The 14,842-nt window shown below is 38.1% G+C and overlaps 2 protein-coding genes across 3 annotated transcripts in view; one reads left to right on the top strand and one right to left on the bottom strand.

Moving 5' to 3' along the window:
* RpS24 (ribosomal protein S24) overlaps positions 1-14,842 on the top strand; it is a 325,883-nt gene that overhangs the window by 198,751 nt on the left and 112,290 nt on the right. The gene's annotated exons all lie outside the window — the stretch shown is intronic.
* The window catches only part of Sirt1 (Sirtuin 1), a 189,553-nt gene that overhangs the window by 89,679 nt on the left and 85,032 nt on the right, over positions 1-14,842 (bottom strand). The gene's annotated exons all lie outside the window — the stretch shown is intronic.

Raw genomic sequence — 14,842 nt, 5'->3', positions numbered from 1 at the left:
CGGGACTTTGAATTTACGGCATGTTAAGCGGGAAAACATGTTAATGAGGAACGTGCTAACGAGGTTACACTGTACCAAAATTCATCATTACAACACTGTCGTAGAGCCGGTACCTCTCTATGTGTCAGAATGCCTTATTGTCTCTCAAAAATGTGCGCTCGCTAAGTTAGAGCAAAAGGAGAGGATTCTCCACAACATACTTGGACCAAACTACAAAAAAAAGGGGTCTACATAAGAAAATCCGAAAAAGAAATCTACTCTACGATTGAGAAGATCATGAACACAAAGCGCAAACGCAGGGTACGCTTGTATGGTTACTTATGACAGATGGACGACTCTTGATGGACAAAACGCATTTTTAACTATTTCGACTCAAAATCAAAAAACAATTCCCTGGTACGTTAACGTCAAGAAAGACCTCTAAGAAATGGGCCTACAACCAGATGGAGTGCACAAACAAGAGCTTTTCAAAACAAGCATAGTGACTTTTGGGACTTTCCAAAATGAGAAACGGGTACAAAATTATTGTAGGTGGTATGTGCGGTACTTTGCGACTAAAGTTGCAATGTGGATTAAATTTCCTCAAACTGATAAAAACTTGCTGCTACAAAACCAGAATGGCAGAAAGAGTATAATTATCCAGCAGCAATGCCTGCTCTTGACTGCACTCATGTTAGGCCTACATATTTGGGTGGTAAGTTCATAAACAAGAGAGATAATTAATATATTTTCAGCCGGGCCGAGTGTCACAGACGGTTGAGACGCTGCCTTCTCACCCCAACCTGGCTCAGTCCAGTGGTATTTGAAGGTGCTCGAATACGTCAGCCTCATGTCAGTAGGTTTACTGGCATGTAAAAGAATTCCTGTAAGACTAAATTCCAGTATCAAGCACCTTCGAAAACCATAAATGTAGTTAGTGGGTCGTAAAGCCAATAACATTATTATTATTATTATTATTATTATTATTATTATTAATAATGTATTTTCCTTCCAGATCTTCATGATTACCCAGAATGCCAAGCTTCTGGAACATACATAGGCCTATACTCTCACTTTCACTTTCATTCTCACTTTCTACCGAGCGAGTTTGCTACGCACTTTGGGTCTCATGGTTATCAACCTGAATTCAGGAAACACGGGTTAGATCCCAACTGTCAGCATTCCAGAAGATGGTTTTCTGTGTCCTTTTTTTCTCACCTGGCAAATGCTGAGGTTGTACCTTGATTAAGGCCATGGTCACTTCCTTCCCCCCGCTAGCCCTTTCCTATCCTATAATTGCCGTAAGACTTATCGTATCAGTGCAATGTAAAACAAATAGCAATAAATATAATTTATTTCTTCGTTTCTCCTGCACATTTGGTTTGAGTTAAGCCTAATCCCAAAGCCTCAGACATTTCCTTGCAAGATTTATTAAAGAGGACATCCTACAAATTATGAGTACAGAAGAAATATAATGGAAGTATTAATATGCATGTATGGTTAACACCACACATTTGTTTCACTTTTGAATTATTTATCATTTGAGTGTACATTCTTCCCACACGTGGCTTGTAATTTGGTTGAAAAGATTTCAAAGCTTCGAATTTTCCCTTCCCAGACTCATTAAACAGGACAGCCCGAATATCATGGTAATAAGGAAATACTACGAAAGTGTTAATGTACCGTAGGCTACGTACTTTGAACATAACCTTTTCATCTCAGTCTGATTTTCGTATTATTTATCTTTTGCGTTATCCTACACGTTTCTACCTTCTACAGCACACTGCTTGTAATTTGGTTTAAACTGACTCTACAGTGGCAGACCTTCGCCTGAAGAGAACATTCCCGTAAAATGTACACGAATGTTATTGGCGGAATACTTGCCATTACGTGATTTATGATCTTCATATCCGTATTGACGAACTACACAATTAGAAATAGGAAAGGACTTCCACCTATCAATACTTATTTATTGCACTTATTATGCTACAGTACCGGTTTCGACCCCCTACATAGGGTCATCTTCAGCTGAACAATACATTCACATATAGATCATGAAGCTGTGATTAAGATTATATTGTCTGGAGAATGCCATATGATAAGTATTTGGTTACGTCCAAATGGGGCATGTCAAAACGGGAACTGGCGTGTATGTCACTATGTTGGACAATGCCATTTCTAATTATTTGCCATTACTACGAGCAAAATGTAACTTGATATGTGCACAGAGTGGAAATCGAAACACAGTAGTTGTATGTTGACAATCGTACACGCATGAACACCTTCTCAATTTCAAATGGTCCACATGGCGGTGTGCTTGAGTACCTACTACCGTATTTACGCGAATAATACCCGCACATTAAAAAAAATATTGGGGCACGAAATTGGGGTGCGGGTTTTATTTGCGTCAATGTTGGCAATTTTTTTTTTCAAAATCAGCCTTCCTAAATTTAGGGCGCGGGATTATTCGGAGGCGGGTATTATTCGCGTAAATACAGTGGCGGGGATTATTCGTTTACGCGAATAACACCCGTACATTTTAAAAAAATTTGAGGCACGAAATTGGGATGCGGTTTTTGCGTCAAAGTTGGCATTTTTTTTTTCAAAATAAGCCTACCTAAAGTTAGGGTGCGGGGATTATTCGGTGGTGGGGATTATTCACGTAAATACGGTATATCGAAGAACAACCTTCTTATTCTTACCTAATAGAGTACAAACTACTTGGGCTAAGAATATACTCCTACTAAGTGCTCATGCTCATGAGTATATACTTTGAGTAAGAACTCAGGTTTTATTCATACCACCCATTGTCACCTGCCTTTCGTCATCTATTGTTGTACAGCTGTTGCGACATGTATACTTCACCATCGTTAGTATGAAAGCTGTGAATGAAGACTTTGTTCAGAAGTGTGAAGTGTTCAAAGAGAAGTATTTTCTTCAACAAAGAATCACAATAGTAGAGACATATATGACCAGTTTAACCCTTTCGTGGCCAAATTGTTTAAGAAATGAATTTTTGGGAACCAAACATATTTTTGTAGTGATGGAATGTCAAAGAACGAGAGGCTATTTTTTTTTAAATTTCAAACACTGGAACTCTGAAAAAAAATTGCGGGAACTATATATCCCAAAGGCTATATAGACACAGAATGTGAATATGTGCATTCATCTTATACCACACAGAAGTATAACTAATTTACACTGAATACAGCTGTAACCATAATTTCAGGTAGAATACGGAATGTACAAGGTGAAAGCCTTACGAATAATAGATCCACAATTCTATATTGGAAAGTTAATCTGAACACATTTATTTGTCATGAAACAAGCTACTAATACATTACATTTTACTTTTCATGGAATTTCTGGAACTCAGTAACATTGTAAAATGAAATAAAATAACAAAATAATTCTGGAGAAGAGGAATCATGGCAATATGAAGAACTTATGTTCCTGTGTTTCACCTTTACATAAATCCTATTTATTTACCCATATTGAGACAAAAATATGCTCAATCTATGTCTAAAGCACTACAGAATAATTTATGATAAAGTAAATAGCTTAGAATTACTAATATCCATCTTTCTGGTGCAGAAAATTTACTTCACTTCCCAAATATGCGCGCTCCTGGTCATCATTACACTACACACATGTAAACAAACACGTCCACCAACCTAGAAACTGCAAATATACCCGAGCAGAATTTTTTCCTAGATTTTCTGATGTCCACACCAGGTAGCAGCACAAATCAAATATGGGAATCCGGTCACCCAATGGCCCAATAGCAGAAAAATATTAGTGGGAATTATATCACCCACTGGCCACGAAAGGGTTAAGGAAATGTGGGACATTTTTGCAAACAAGTTTCCTGGCATTTCCATACCAGCAAAGCAGTATACAGGGTTTGGTGAAAAAGTGACATACTACACGATCAGTTGCATAAGCAAAAATATAACAAAGCCTTGTCCATTCGTATGTATGCTGTGATCGTGGATATTCAAGCACGAATGATACAGAGGCCTAAGAGGTCGACATGTAAATTGTCGCAACAGGTCTTGTCAATGTATTTCATATGACAGAGGGGTGAATCCTTAGAAAATGACTTGTGCAAGAACTGAAGAACGAAAACAAGCCAAATTAATATACATGACTACCTCAAACAATAATGAGTGGATCGTTGAAATAGCTGCTGTATTTCATGAGTGATGAAGCCTCATTCCATCTCACAGGATATTTAAACTACCAGAACACTAGATACTGGTCAGCAAACAATCCCTATATTATTCAAGAGGAACCTCTTCACAATAAAAATTTTAAAAAATCAGTACAGTAAAACCTCGTTAATTCAAATTCATTGGGACACAAAAATCAGACTTCCAATTAACCACCAATTCAGAAATGCCAACCCTTGTCGCATCACAGAATATTCTAAGACCCGTTACTGCTTGCAATTAACATTGATTCCAACAAGGTACATTTTCATTATTCAAATAATGCACTTGGATAAATCACTGGCAAACATAACCTCACACAATAAAAGAAAAAAACCCACATGATTCAAAGACGAGGACAAATGACCTTGGCTCCCCTGTTAAATGTTTTATTTTTTGTATTAGTGTATTGCTTGCGTTTTTTAGATTCCTTGTACTTGCACGGAAAGTGCCCGACGCCCTTAAAACATCGAGGCTTGAACTTTCCTAGGACAAGAGGAAAAAGGCTCTCACTTCCGTGTGCATAGCAACACACGACAATGACCCTAACCCTTATACGATTTCCCGGCTTGCACTTTTCTCCTTTAAAACCGTTAAGTCCATTTGGGCTCGTCATTAAAAGAAACAATGCAGTTTCATCGGCATTGACAATATTGTTCGGTGCAGACAAACTGATTATATGAGCCACGGTTTTTCGTCAACTCTCGGCATGGCCAGTGTTTCCAAATGGAAATTCTAAATTCCCATGGAGGGAATTAGATATTTTTCCACCAATAGAGCATATCAAAAATCAGATCAAAAATTAGATGTATGGCTTTTCAGGCGTTTGCTCTATTAACCAGCATTTCGTCTTAGGTCTGACACTAGATTCGTCAGAGTGGGATGTGTCAATAGAGCAAATGCCTGAAAAGCCATACATCTAATTTTTGATCTGATGGCCAGTGCTCACGGATTCTGCTTCTCCGCACACTGCCAACTGTCCACTTCGTGATAATGTGGCATTCCTTAAAACACTGAATACAAAAGAATTACGATTTCATTTGAACCTAGCAAATATGAAGCACAATGTAGACACACCGAAGTGAGTTAAATTGCGGGAAGCTACCCTGCACGTTCTGGGAGACGTGTTCTATCATGACGCAGATAAATTTTAAATTTAAGTTACTCTGTAAAATACTACTATTTTTAATGTAAAGGCAATTTTGAATTAAAAGTCTGAATTTCAGTAATGGGGCCGACACCGTTCTTCGAATGACAAATTATCCAAATTTTGAATTAAACAATTGAAACAACATAAAAAACGGTACCTCATGTTTCCGGGAACATGAGCTTCTTCAAATTAGGCGGAATTTTGAATTATCGAGGTTCTGCTGTATGTGGTGTGTTGTGTCTGCAAGTCAGAAGTTTTTTTCAGTTTTGCTAGGGGTTCATCAAAGTTGCACTAACGTATCAAAGGTTTTTCGCGGTGCAAGGATGGGAAAGGGCTAGGATTGCGAAGGTAGTGGCCGTGGCCTTAATTAAGATGTAAAAATACATGGGAAAACACAGAAAACAATCTTCAGGGCTGCCAACAGTGTAGTTCTAACCCACCATCTCCTGAAGGCAAGCTCACAGCTATGCAACCCTAATCGCAAAGCCAACCCACAAGTCAAATTGTGGATCCCACATTTCTTTCAAACAACAGGAAACAATGATGTGTATATGGGAATCGCTGATGAATTTTATGCACAGCTGACGCCCCATGAATGTTCATACGCTATCTTTCAACAGGATGGGGCTATCTGTGACACTTCACGCAAGTCAATCACATGAATCCACGAAGGATTCAGAGAAGAGAAGAAGGGATATCAAAATCTAATCACAGAGAGTTACAATAATTGAAAATCTTCCACCTTTTTGATACTTTTTATTTGCATTTTAGCAAATTTTTATTTGTAAACAGTACATGTTTCGTTCTCACTTGGGAACATCTTCAGCTGTTGTTAAGCTTAGGTGAATCGCTAAGTTCAAAAACTTCAAAAACTTGCTAAAAAGCAAATAAAAAGTATAAAAAAGGTGGAAGATTTTCAATTATTGTAACTCTCTGTAATCCCTAATAGTTCGTTCAGAGTAAGGGCTTTCCTGACACAAAAGTAACAATATTTCCCTGACGTACTTTAGGAAGGATGCACAACTTTAGGTCATAATTATGTAGACGAGCACTGAGGAAGCCCACTAAAAGCTCATCTCATACTTAAAACGACATATCTAGTATAGTATCAAACTATGTTTTGAATGATCTGAAAATATCTAGGTAAATAATACTCACACTTCTACAATGACATCAGTCAGTTCTTCCATTGCAAAAACACTGCTTCACTTTGAACATTATTTCACTTCAGAAACATGCTGCATTGTAAAGAAGCCGATTGTTAACTGATGAGAGGATAAGCAAAGTAATTCGCGCCAACAAACTAATTGTGTTCACCGCTAGATGGTGTTGAAATCATACTACCCATTCATCCTTCTGGAAGGACGTCAGGGTTATCTGGGTTAATTAAGGTACAGTCCCAGCATTTGCCTGGTGTGAAAATTGGAAACCACAGAAAACCATCTTCAGGACTGCCGACAGTGGGGTTCGGACCCACTATCTTCCGGATGCATGCTCACAGCTGCTTGGCCCTAATCGCATGGCATTTTCAGTATTATCGTCACTACTGTCACTGTCATGATCGCTCCTTGATCTTTAATCGAACATGTGTTGTCTCTTTCATGACTTTTAAATCTAAGAATTTCATTTTTTGTCCGTATTGAACTGAGAACGTAAGATAGGAAACTTAAAAGGGTCCACCTTTTCAATACAAATAAATGTTATAGTTTATTTACAACATATATTTACACTTGAAACTAGTTTCGACGCTGTTTGGCGTCATCTTCAGCCAAAATGTGGGAAATAGGCATAGGCGTAAGCATGCAGACATTTATATTATACAAGATGTTAAATCAGTGTGATTAAATGAGAGATATGAAATCGTGAAGTATAATGTCAGTTTCAAAATGGTCATGAAGGGTGAGTCAAAATTGTATAAACATGAGATAGGGTTCAAAAACATAATCACTTAAAAAACATATAAACTGTAACAAAACCACACGGAAGTTCGAGATGATTGGCATTGGAGATTCAAATTATTTCAGACATTCTTCCATTGAATGTTGCCTGCCGCGAGTGTAGTACAAAACATAGGTTAGATTTCAATAAACACAATCGTCTCAAAAATGCACATAACATTTTAAAAATATTTTTGGGTTGAAATGAAATTTGGCAGTTAGGGATTGAAATCACTTATTCACTAAGCGTCAATTCAAAACCAGCTGTGAAGGGCGAGACAAAATTGCATAAGCGTGAGTTTGGACTCGATAAATGCAAATGCAATGTATTCCTTAATTCGAATTTTGTATTCTTGTCGAGCTGAATATGTTTACTACACCCTCAACAAATGTGATTCTTTAACTACCATGTTCATCTCACACTTGGATTTAGATATGTTATATGCATTTGTACAAGTTTGGATATGTTGAGCCCTGTCTCATACTTATGCTGCGCTTGACCTATATGGCATCCGACGAAGAAGTGTCTACAAATTTTAATTCTTTAACTGCCAATTTCACCTTGTACTACGAAAAATTTGAATATGTTATTTGTATTTGAAAGTAGTATTTAATGAGTCCTAACTCGTGTGAGTTATAGCTTTTGTTTCACCCTTCATGGACTGTTTTGAAGTGGCATTACTGAATATCTACAAATTCGAACCTTTACTGCCAAGTTCATCTCGCACCATGAGTTCAGACGTCACGTGCAATTCTACGAGGCTTGATTCTGTTAAATCCTAACTCGTATTTGAACTACACTCGCACCAGTGCCATTCAATGAACGAGTGAACGCAGACCTTTATGTGCCAAATCCATCACGATCCTACAGTTTCGAGTGTGTTGCATTTGCTTATGCAATTTTGTCTCACCCTTCACAGCTGGTTTTGAACTGACGCTTAGTGAATAAGTGATTTCAATCCCTAACTGCCAAATTTCATCTCAACCCAAAAATATTTTTAAAATGTTATGTGCATTTTTGAGACGATTGTGTTTATTGAAATCTAACCTATGTTTTGTACTACACTCGCGGCAGGCAACATTCAGTGGAAGAGTGTCTGAAATTATTTGAATCTCCAATGCCAATCATCTCGAACTTCCGTGTGGTTTTGTTACAGTTTATATGTTTTTTAAGTGATTATGTTTTTGAACCCTATCTCATGTTTATACAATTTTGACTCAACCTTCATGACCATTTTGAAACTGACATTGTACTTCACGATTTCATGTCTCTCCTTTAATCACACTGATTTAACATCTTGTATAATATAAATGTCTGCATGCTTTACGCCTATGCGTATTTCCCACATTTTGGCTGAAGATGACGCCAAACAGCGTCGAAACTAGTTTCAAGTGTAAATATATGTTGTAAATAAACTATAACATTTATTTGTATTGAAAAGGTGGACCCTTTTAAGTTTCCTATCTTACCTTTCATGACTGCCGAACATTTACATCAGCTCGGCCAGAACTTCTGTATATTCGAACCTATAGTACTTGTTCCAGGTAAATTCCTGTCACTTACGAATTCCCCTTCGGCAGGGCTTCCTTCACTAAGATCACCATCCTCGAAACTAAATTCCAACATTTCATTTATCATGATCCGTAAATCATCTTCCTGTAACGGCAGGGGCCAGTAATTCCTTTCAGACATGTAAGCGAAAAAAATGTAAGGAAAAGAATTGAATAGAACTCTGCAGTTTGGAAGGAAAACATGAATTGTTCCTGTACTATGGAACACATGCGTGCAATAATCAATACTGCGTAACTCGCAGTAAACACACACTCCTGTCATGAAGAAAGAACTGAAGACTGGGGATAATAAATCAGGTCACAGTTCTAACGTGTCTTCAGAGAGGTCTGTTTAGTACCATAATCTCTAGAAATCCCTTCCACAGTGGTACCATACAAGGAACTATTAAACGATGAGCTAAAGCTTCAGCATGAGGCTATTGGCTTTCGGTCATTCTTGCTCGGACGTAAGTTGAGGTTTTTACAACGCAATTCATGGAGGACACATTGGTATTGGGAGAACATACAGTACGTTTACATGCAAGATTCAGATAGATCCGAGTACACTTCCCGTATTGAAAACACCACGGAAACGGGGACTCAGTTCGGACCGAGTCTCAAGGTCGATACGGTAAAATCTGGGATCATATCGTACTCGGTTCGAATTAAGTTTGATGTAAACGCGGATTATACTGAGATAGTATTGAAAATGACTGCGCACACACTCTATGTTTGTTCTGTCGAAATAACAAATATAATAAGCCAGTAAATATATTTACTTGTATAAATGATCAACAACTGCCATCATATTGCGATTAACAAAATCACGACAACCTTCTGTTGGGAGTAAAACTGGAATGTACGTTCCATCTATTGCACCAATTACATTTGGAATACCACACATACTTTCAAAACTGAAAGTTATATCCTGGGCTTCTACTGCATTTGGCGTTTTTAAATTCTAAGAGGTGATATTGATTTTACTACAATTCTGCATCGTTCGTACACTTCGATGTTGCCTGGCAGATTCAATACTATACTCAAATACTACATGTAAACAGGGATCGCATTCAATATAGTACGTGTACTTAAATCAATCTCAATCCCCATGTAAAAGTACTAATAGTTGAAATAATTCACATCAGAGGGCAGACTCATCCAGAATATACTGCTGAAAAAGAAATAAACCTCTGCAGGGAGGCAACTGAGAAAAAAAAATTTAGAATCGGCAGATACATTGGCGTTGCCCACCGAGCAAGAGACTTGTTGCCACGGATCTCGCCGCATCGCCCACAGAATGGGTTAACCCTTACCCCACGAATTAAAGTTCTCTGTGTTGTCTCTACTACTCGTATTTTAAAGGAGAATTTTTATCTTATATGACCTGTATTCATCTTTCACGATTTTGGAGACAGCATTTGCTTTTAAATGATATATATAGGCTATACACGTTTTCAGCAAGCTATACTGGAGCAAATAAAAGCAATATGTGCAATTTACAAATTATTTTGCATTTTTATTATTATTGTTACTATCGTTATCACATACCGATTGGTTTCGTTAATAATTTCACTGAACAAATTATCGGTAAAAAGCAATTGAAAAACTCTATTCAGTCTCCGGTTTCATACCTCACGGTAGTTTGTAGGCTACAACTGCTTTATTCGGCGATTTCCTGAAATCGGGATCAGTTGATTTATGATTGTGCCAGCCATCAAGCCCGAGTAGATTTTGTGATTTTTAGCATTTGCGATAAATGCGAAATATGTCGAAACTTTGTCAGTGTATGTGCCTTCATCTTATATGACCCGTACGAGTGGTTTTTAGCGATTTTGAATTAGCGATAAAATGCGAAATTGATTCAAAATGCGAAATTCTACAATTTATGCGAAATAGATGCGAAACTCGCAGTTTTACACGAAATAAAAATATATCTTTGTAAAAACGATGCATTTTTCTTAAAAATGAGATATATGTTGTTATTTATTTCAGGAGAAATGATTATTACGGCGCCCATTGCGATCGTAAAGCGGTAACATGCTTTAACGGACACTTCCGTCCTGCTGCGCGGAACGTTTATAAGTTCATACCGAGAACGAAGAATTATCTACAATCTGTATAAAAATCAGTCTGCAGTGATAAGAATCGAGGGCTTTGAAAAAGAAGCAGCAATCCAGAAAGAAGTGAGGCAAGGCTGCAGTTTGTCCCCTCTCCTTTTCAATGTTTACATAGAACAGGCAGTAAAGGAAATCAAAGAGAAATTTGGAAATGGAATCACAGTCCAAGGAGAGGAAATCAAAACATTGAGATTTGCCGATGATATTGTTATTTTATCTGAGACTGCAGAAGATCTCGAGAAGTTGCTGAATGGTATGGATGAAGTCTTGGGTAAGGAGTACAAGATGAAAATAAATACGTCCAAAACAAAAGTAATGGAGTGCAGTCGAACGAAGGCAGGTAATGTAGGAAATATTAGATTAGGAAATGAAGTCTTAAAGGAAGTATATGAATATTGTTACTTGGGTAGTAAAATAACTAACGATGGAAGAAGTAAGGAGGACATAAAATGCAGACTAGCACAAGCAAGGAAGAGCTTTCTTAAGAAAAGAAATTTGCTCACTTCCAACATTGATATCGGAATTAGAAAGATGTTTTTGAAGACTTTCGTGTGGAGCGTGGCACTGTATGGAAGTGAAACATGGACGATAACTTTTTTTTTTTTGCTAGGGGCTTTACGTCGCGCCGACACAGATACGTCTTATGGCGACGATGGGATAGGAAAGGCCTAGGAAGTGGAAGGAAGCGGCCGTGGGCTTAATTAAGGTACAGCCCCGGCATTTGCCTGGTGTGAAAATGGGAAACCACGGAAAACCATCTTCAGGGCTGGCGACAGTGGGGCTCGAACCCACAATCTCCCGATTACTGGATACTGGCCGCACTTAAGCGACTGCAGCTATCAAGCTCGGTGGGACGATAACTAGCTCAGAAAGAAAGAGAATAGAAGCTTTTGAAATGTGGTGTTACAGAAGAATGCTGAAGGTGAGATGGATAGATCGAATCACGAATGAAGAGATACTGAATCGAATTGGAGAGAGGAGATCGATTTGGCGAAATTTGACGAAAAGAAGTGATAGAATGATAGGACACATCTTAAGACAACCAGGACTTGTTCAGTTGGTTTTTGAAGGAAGTGTAGATGGTAAGAACGGTAGGGGTAGACCAAGGTATGAATATGACAAGCAGATTAGAGCAGATGTAGGATGCAATAGTTACGTAGAAATGAAAAGGTTAGCGCAGGATAGAGTGGCATGGAGAGCTGCATCAAACCAGTCTATGGACTGATGACTCAAACAACAACATCGCAATTAGCTGGTCGGAGAGATTTATTCTCTTTGTTTTGAAGCCTACCCGATTGATGTCAGATGATACCTGAAGCTATTTTCTCTGTGTAAATAGTAATTCTGAGCTGAAATACGGAAAATAAAAAAGCACCTCATTTTGCTGCCCGTTGTAAACAATCATGGCGGCATCCAAGCGCGGCATGGATGAGTTTATTGCCGTAACTGGTTTGAAAGTAGTGATGTTGAAAGTGGAAATGATTCTCTGGAGAGTGAAAATACTTCTTCTTCAACTGACAGTGATGAAAGTGATTCCGATTTTAGTTCTGAGATGATAGTGCCAACTGAAACTACGTGACAAAACCAGAATGTAACAAGAACGAGTGAGAAGTCTAGATTTTTTTGCTAGTTGCTTTACATCGCACCGACACAGATAGGTCTTACGACGACGATGAGACAGGAAAGGCCTAGGAATAGGAAGGAAGTGGCCGTGGCCTTAATGCAGGAAAGGCCTAGGAATAGGAAGGAAGTGGCCGTGGCCTTAATGAAGGTACAGTCCCAGCACTTGCCTAGTGTGAAAATGGGAAACCGCGGAAAACCATCTTCAGGGCTATCGACAGTGGGGTTCGAACCCACTATCTCCCGGATGCGAGCTCACAGCTGCGCGTTCCTAACCGCACGGCCAACTCGGCCGGTGAGAAGTATAGTAAAATGATACTTAGAATTATGATCTTGTTGACAATAAGCCTCTTTCTGCAACATGTAAACCAGTTTTTGAAATTCACACTATAGTGGGGAGGGGGTTGGGTAATAATACGAAAAAATTGACGTAGGGAATGAATTTCTAACCCCACAGTTCTGGGATCACGTTACTAAGCAAACCAATGCCTATGCCTCTACATTTCTTGCTAATTTATCTGCTTCCCTTGAAACCAGTAATACTTACGAACAAAAACATTTGTTTCCTGTTACTATAGACGAGCTAAAAGCTTACTTTGCTTTGTGTATTCTTATGTGATTAATCAAATTTATGTTAAAGTGACGAAAAAATAAATGGTATGTAAGGGAATATTTCCTTTCACAACTAATGGTAGGCCAAAGAGTTAAATAATTCAATGTGCGGAATTTCTTTCACTGGGTAAAGAGCACTGCAAGGAACAATCAATCAAACAGCAAATACACTTTCAAGCACCACGTTTATTCTCTTTGTGTGTTGACCCTTGATCATAGTCGGTTATTCTTGACATTGGTGTTGAGTAGTAGTTCCATTTAAAGGTACGGTAGCGATTTATTTTATTGTCTGGTAGCCATGGGTAGAAGCGAAGTGACGATCAAACAGCATGCCAAAAGTCACAAATCGGGACATTTTTATGTAAGCGATACAGATGCCCTGTATTGATGTGCCGACTCTGCAATCAAAGACATGAAGAAGAAACAAATGTTTTGCATTCCTTCCTTTGCCTTGGCAGCACTTCTGTCCATTTGGGCCTCTACGAACAGTGTCGAAGTAGAGTTGTTTTTAGCAACTACAACATAATTGTAACTGATGAGCGGTCTCAAATGAAGGAGGACACCTTTTAAGCAATTGGCATGTTGTACTTTAATCATCATTGGAATTCCTCTTCCTTGTAGGTGTGTTGTACTGTGATAAATAAATACGTTCAGAATAATATTTTTCACTTTGAAATTGTGTTTGTGAAGCATATTCCTGTGTGTGAGTTAATACTTGCAATCTTTTGTTGATGTTTGTCTTATTTTCCATAGTGAATTCAAAACTGCAAGACGAGCAATGTGTGATTAAACAGTATGATTTTACTCCCAACTGTTGTGTGTGCACTTTAGCAAATTATGCCTATTTTTAACCAATTTGCTACAAAACGCTAAATTTGAGAAATTTAGATGCTACAAAACGCTAAATTTGAAAATCAAAACGCTAAATCTCTGATTTTTAAATGCTATAAACCACGAACTCTAAGCATGAGGCACATGTTGGGTTACGGTACACAAGCCAGTTGACTTTTAGGGTACAAGGAAGGTGAAGAGGTGCAAAAATACTGTGGCTTTGTGTGTTACCCGACATATACAATATTGAACAGTAAACTATATATGACTAGAAGAGTACATCACAATTAAATTGAAATAACAAAAAACAAATAAATAAGAAATATAGATTTACATTCTTATTTAATTATAAGCAGAAGCAGTCCCGGTTTCGACCCCAATCCGGGTCATCATCAGCCGAATAAAATGCAACAACAATGCATAGGTAAATAAGAAATTAAAGAATGAGTTTTTCACAAAACAGTTGAAGAGGCAATAGAAGATCATGGGGATTGGCACTGTGGGATTTTAAATTGTAAAATCTAGAAGAAGTAGAAGGTCAGTCACTTATATGAAGTAAGACGCAATCTTCTGAATAGTAGCACAACACGCGCAAAGTTCGGCACTGTCTCAAAATGTTTACGAGGAGAGGTGAACAGTTAAGTGAGCCAGCCTGCATATACTATCAGGCGCGAAGTCACAACAGAATTTAATAAATATGAAGTCCCAAAATGGTGTAGAAGTCGAAGACGAGTCGCTTGATTGAAGCAAATTGCTAGCTCCTGAAGATCAGCGCAACGTATGCAATGTCCAGCACTGTGCTTTCAAATGTTGACGGAACTCGGTGAATAGCTT

Source organism: Anabrus simplex, chromosome 8 (assembly GCF_040414725.1).
Source record: "Anabrus simplex isolate iqAnaSimp1 chromosome 8, ASM4041472v1, whole genome shotgun sequence".
NCBI lineage: Eukaryota > Metazoa > Arthropoda > Insecta > Orthoptera > Tettigoniidae > Anabrus > Anabrus simplex.
The sequence above is the reverse complement of the archived record's forward strand: the minus strand, read 5'-3'. Positions and strand labels throughout refer to the sequence as shown.